This window comes from Entelurus aequoreus, linkage group LG18 (assembly GCF_033978785.1).
Source record: "Entelurus aequoreus isolate RoL-2023_Sb linkage group LG18, RoL_Eaeq_v1.1, whole genome shotgun sequence".
NCBI lineage: Eukaryota > Metazoa > Chordata > Actinopteri > Syngnathiformes > Syngnathidae > Entelurus > Entelurus aequoreus.
The window spans coordinates 31,263,280-31,269,279 of NC_084748.1; the positions used below are offsets into that span (position 1 = coordinate 31,263,280).

The window sequence follows — 6,000 nt, forward strand, 5'->3', positions numbered from 1 at the left end:
AGTATGTCAAACATACAAAAACTTAAGAGTTGTGGGATAGCATGACACAAAGCAAGCACGTCTGATCGAGCTTCCTTTGTTGACAATGTAGTAGGAAGGACTGCAACCTAATGACCAGATATGCAGCAGTGGATTATCTGTAAAAGGTCAGACAACCCTGGAAGTGGGGAATGCACCGATAAAGGACTGCAGATAAAAATAATGAAAATAAATCATGCTCAGCCGACAGCACCTACTGTGCTGCCAAAAAAATCAATAGAAAACAATATTGAGACTGAGTTTATTTTAAACTCAAACGTCTTAAATGCACATTTGCACGTGTTGGCACAGATTGATTAATTAATCTGTGCTCTCCTGCTGGATAGTTTACAAATTGCCACAGAAGGCAACATAACACGAGCAAGTATTTATTTACTCCTCTAACAAATTTGTTGGATTTATAAAAATGAAACATTGCTCAGAGAGTACCAAGAGGATTGCCCTGAATTTAATTCCCAAGACCCAAGGACTCCAGACTAGAATGCGTTTGATTTAAGTTTTCTTAAATTAATGATAAATTATTCAATTAATTGTTGTTTTGGGAGATGTCCTCATTGCACTGGTACCTCAACTTAAGAGTGCTTCAAATTAAGCGTGTTTTAAGATAAGAGCGGTCTCTAGGCTAATTGTTATGCTTTAAATTGCAAGCCAAAATGTAAGTTAAAGGCATCCCCGCCATTATTTGGCGTAGCAAATGCCACCAAAATGTCTGGTCCTACTTGCTCGCATTAGCGAGAAATAATAATAAATAAATAATTATTTTCTTTGCAAATGTGAGACACAAAAAGTACTGCAAAAATAGACTAGCTATTAATCTGTCAATCCTTTTTGTGTCCGGACGAGGTTTCCCGTGTTGAGTCTAATTAAGCAGCAGGCTCATCTCCTGGTGGTGGCCTTCCTTAAATTTCTTTAAGTTTCAGCCTTGTAAAATTAAAAAATTCACCAAACTTTGTTTTTCAACCATTGGAAGGAAGAAAGTAAGTGTGAAGGACAGTGCTGAGAATAAGCAGATTATATTAATTGAATTAAAGAACAACATCAACAAAAACATGACAAAGTGTGTAGTCGATTTGGTGAAGGAGTTGGAATGTAGCACTGCAAGTCTGCATTTATCCATTGAAATATAGAAAAGCTGCTGATGGTGGGTTTGACGGAGAAGCAGCTGCAAGCAGATACCGTAGAAGTCTACCCTCTAAAGTAAATACTTTACATTATTATTAACACTAAATTATTTCATAAAACTACTGTAGTTGCTTGTAGTATATCCTATTGTATTGTCTTTTCATACAATATTTTTCATCCAAAGGTTTGCTTTTCTTTTTAACAGGCATGTTACATGTTAAAATTGGCCTTTTTTTGAGTACCGAGCATTGATTAAATTGATTTAAATTTTTTCCAATACATTACGTTGATTTAAGATACAAGTGTTTTGAGTTAAGAGCTCTGTTACAGAACCAAATCTTATAAATTGAGTTGCCACTGTATTGAAGAACACTAGATTATATTAGTTTACAATGTGTACTGTAGCTCAACCTCTAATGTCATAGCTGATGACATATTGTTTAAACGAGATCCACCCAACAGTCCATTTTGTTGTAATTGTTTCATGACGCAACATTAGTCAACAACATTCGAGATAATTCTTAAAGATCAATGATGCCCACCCCTGTATAAACAATTGGGACATAATGGTAAAAACACTAGCAGGAGAAAAAGAACAAGAAAAGCTGACAAGTAAATAATGCTCCGCAAACTGGAATTTCATGTTTCACACCAATCATTAAAAATGCCGTAAAAAGGGAGGACTGACATACTATAAAGATCCTATGGCAGCCATGGCCGCTAAATTTAAGCGGCGATCATTAATCATAAAAGCAGACGGATTTTATCTACCTGGGCGGCCCGCTCAAACAGACGTGCAGGCTTAAAAGCCAGACTGTAAGGAACCTACATTACAGACTCCCTCTCCTTAACAAGCTTTGGCTCCATCTCCTCCCACTACTCCCTGACAGCCTCTGCAACATCTTTTCACAGCCACCCCTTTTGTCCTGCTCCTCAAGCCTTTGCAAAAGACCGGGTGGCAGTTGAGACAGGAGGACACTTGACCATCGGGGGGTGGGGGTAAGTAGTGTGTATGGAGGGGTCTGTGAACCAGTTGGGGGCACCTCATGACCCGATTAGCAAAAGCAGGGCATGGACCCTCGAGCTTGGTGAAAAAATTCCTGCACATGACTATTAAACATCATCTGGCAAGAAATACCCACGCACATGTACTGTATGTGTGCGACCCGCTTCGCACACCAATTTTTCCATTTCTTCACGCCACTGGTGTGTGACAATTGAGATAAGACAGTTCTGACGGAACACGACAGAGGAGTGGGGGATGGGTGAAATTGAACAGGAAATTATGTACTTCAATTAAGACATGCAGATGAGATATCAAAGGCTGTGTTTAACCCTCAGAATTGGGAACTTGAACACAGGGAAACGGGGGAAGCAATGTTTTACTAATGTACTTGTGTCTAGTGGAATGCATGCACAGGATACTCGGTGCTGCAAAATATAACCATGCATTTTCCATGCACAAGATACTCTGTGCTGCAAAATATAACCATGCATTTTCCATAAAATATAAAGCCTAATATGCTATTTTAGTCAATGGCCAGCTATAGTAATCCTTTCTGCATGCATGTGGAAGTCCCACATGTACGGTGTGTTCCAACCCAACTCCCACCAATCACGGCAGAGTTGTGATGTAAGACAAAAAGTTTCACGTCAAGTACTTTGGAGAACACATCTAATGCTCATGAAATGAGTGATGCATGGCGTAAAAAAAAAGTCACATTCAGCATCATGCATGTGTAATTTCTGCAGGATAGCAACATTGGAATACACAACAAAATGGTTTACAAATTGAGAGTACATACAGTGTTTAGAAATACAAATGAAATGCAACGTTACCTTGCATTAACCACGGCTTTGGCAGCTTGAAATCATCCCCCCGGTGTCCTCTGCAAAGTTACCCGTAAAGCGACGACAGAGATTCAGTCAAGACTCGGCAGCTTCGTCGACGACCGCCGTAGCAGCTTGGTGACCGGATGGCGAGGTAAACAACGACCCCTCTTCAGTCACTTATACCAAAAACACAATATTATAATGTATAGCTGGGGCGGGGAAACATGTAAACAAAACAAAAAAAGCACTTGTCCAAAATATGAAATGCTAAAACGTCATATGCGATACAGGAAAGGGGCGGGGAAGGGGGCGAAGCGCAGCCAGCAACCACAACAAAAATAAACGACGCGGATAAAAACGGCGCTTGAAAGCCGGATAAAATTGTTGGAGCCAACGTTAGCTGCTAGAGGTTCAACAAAAACAATTATGGCGCAGTTTTTTGTCCGTGTTAGCAAACGGCCGTCCGAAAGCCAGCCGGCTAACTAGGTTTAAAGTGCTAAAAAAGAAAGGTTTAGCTCGCCAGCGGGACGACTTGTGATGCGCCGGCTACCGCAAATGCAAAGTGAGAAGCGACTCCGGTAAAATACATTCTGTGTGGGTCCAGACGGCGGAGAGCACAGTCATGGTAGGCGTTCAGTGAGCTCTCGGTGTCAGTGGTCTCGCAGCCATTTTGATCCGACTAGCAAACACCGCAGTGTCGCTTCTCTCCACCCCCGGAGAGCAGACAGACTAGGAAGCGGCTTTAGGAACGTCACTCAGTACCATCCAATCAGAGGACGCGACTTAACTCCGCCCCCTGTTTTGAGACCCGCCCCCCAAAAACACTTGAGGATGGCCAAGCAGCACAGATTACATGGGTGGATGCGGTACAGTAGAGTATTTATTTAAAAGGACAAGCGGTATAAAATGGATGGATGGATGGTATGCATGTATGTATTCTGAAACCAACCAACACTCTCTAACTCCAACATTTTTTCAAGTGAGAGCTACTTTTACAGAATAATGGTTGGGGGGCCGGGGGCGTGGTTGGGGGCGTGGTTAAGAGGGGACGAGTATATTTACAGCTAGAATTCACCAAGTCAAGTATTTCATATATATATACCGGTATATGTCCTCCCCGTGACTGCGTGGGTTCCCTCCGGGTACTCCGGCTTCCTCCCACTTCCAAAAACATGCACCTGGGGATAGGTTAATTGGCAACACTAAATTGGCCCTAGTGTGTGAATGTGAGTGTGAATGTTGTCTGTCTATCTGTGTTGGCCCTGCGATGAGGTGGCGACTTGTCCAGGGTGTTCCCCGCCTTCCGCCCGATTGTAGCTGAGATAGGCTCCAGCGCCCCCCGCGACCCCGAAGGGAATAAGCGGTAGAAAATGGATGGATATATATATATATATATATATATATATATTATATATATATATATATATCTACACCAAGTCAAGTATTTCATATATATATATATATATATATATATATATATATATATATATATATATATATATATATATATATATATATATATATATATGTATGTGTGGGAAAAAATCACAAGACTATTTAATCTCTACAGGCCTGTTTCATGAGGGTTTCCTCAATCGTCAGGAGATTGAGGAAACCCTCATGAAACAGGCCTGTAGAGATGAAATAGTCTTGTGATTTTTTCCCACACATACATATTACGCTCTACCACGGTATCGAGCACTATATTTTTTTGGATAATCTAATTAAGACATATATATATATATATATATATATATATATATATATATATATATATATATATATATATATATATATATATATATATATATATATATATATATATATATATATATATATATATATATCTACATCCTGAAAATATGCAAACAAAACTATGTTTAGATAATAACCGTGTTACAAAAAAGATCAGTTAGAATAATACATAATGTTGGATATAGAGACCATACAAACCCTTTATTTATTAAGTCAAAAATATTAAAGTTTGGTGATTTGGTAAAATTGCAAACAGCTAATATGATGTACAAAGCAATATATAACCTGCTACCAAAGAATGTACAACAATTCTTCTCAACTAAAGAGGAGAAATATAACCTTAGACGAAAAAATAATTTAAAACATTTATATGCACGAACAACACTTAAAACTTTTAGCATATCAGTATGTGGAATCAAATTATGGAATGGATTAAGTAAATAAGTTAAAAATTGTACTGATATGATCCAGTTTAAGAGGTTGTTCAAAATAATAGTGCTTACAAAGTACAAAGAAGAAGAATTATGAGAAATACTTCTAACCTTATTAAAAATAAGATATTCTTCATCTCAGTATGTTAATAATGACTGAATTAATTAATTACATATTATTAAACTGTTGTGTATACTAATTCATAGATGTTATTTTATTATATAAAAAGGTCAGTAAATGATTCTATATCATTGTAAACGCTTTGAAGTGGGGAAGGGGTAGGATTAAATAAGCTTTGCTTCTTCCTACTCCTTTTCGGGCATGATGTAAAATGAAATGATATGAAATTGTGTGACGTATTAAGATGTAAGTGTGTTCATGTTCGAAATAAACTAAAGAAAGAAAGAAAAGAAAGAATTGATACTTCAAACTTGCATAAATAAATCTTAAGGAATATAACATAACTTGGCTTCTGAGAGCTTCAAAATGTAATAATGAATAAAATGCTAAAGTTGTTGATAAACAAGAAATTATTTTAATAATTAAATATGGTCATTTTAAATGAATTATTATGATCATTTAAAATTAATTATTTCAAATATGTTTATTTTAATGTATAATTCTATGGCTAGATGTAATAAGGAGTCAGAAAAAATACAATTAAAAATACAATTAATTTTGATGTTTTTAGCACAATATAGTAAAAATGTATTTAGTTTTAAAAAAATAATTAATAAATATATTTATTTTTAGGTAAGATAAACATAATAATACAATTTATCTCTAGTCTGGATGATTTAGTTCTTGTCACCCTGTTGT

At 37.0% G+C, this 6,000-nt stretch overlaps 1 protein-coding gene across 4 annotated transcripts in view; it reads right to left on the minus strand.

Moving 5' to 3' along the window:
* Nucleotides 1-3,696, minus strand: part of LOC133634027 (trinucleotide repeat-containing gene 6C protein-like) — a 55,899-nt gene extending 52,203 nt beyond the window's left edge. For 3 of the 4 annotated variants that reach the window (XM_062026950.1, XM_062026949.1, XM_062026947.1), the window contains exon 1: nt 3,001-3,695. The gene's annotated coding sequence lies outside the window, so the exon portion shown is untranslated. Of the gene's footprint in view, nt 1-3,000 lie in introns of all 4 variants that reach the window. The other variant, XM_062026948.1, reaches the window with a different exon arrangement.
* Between the last annotated feature and the right edge of the window lie 2,304 nt (nt 3,697-6,000).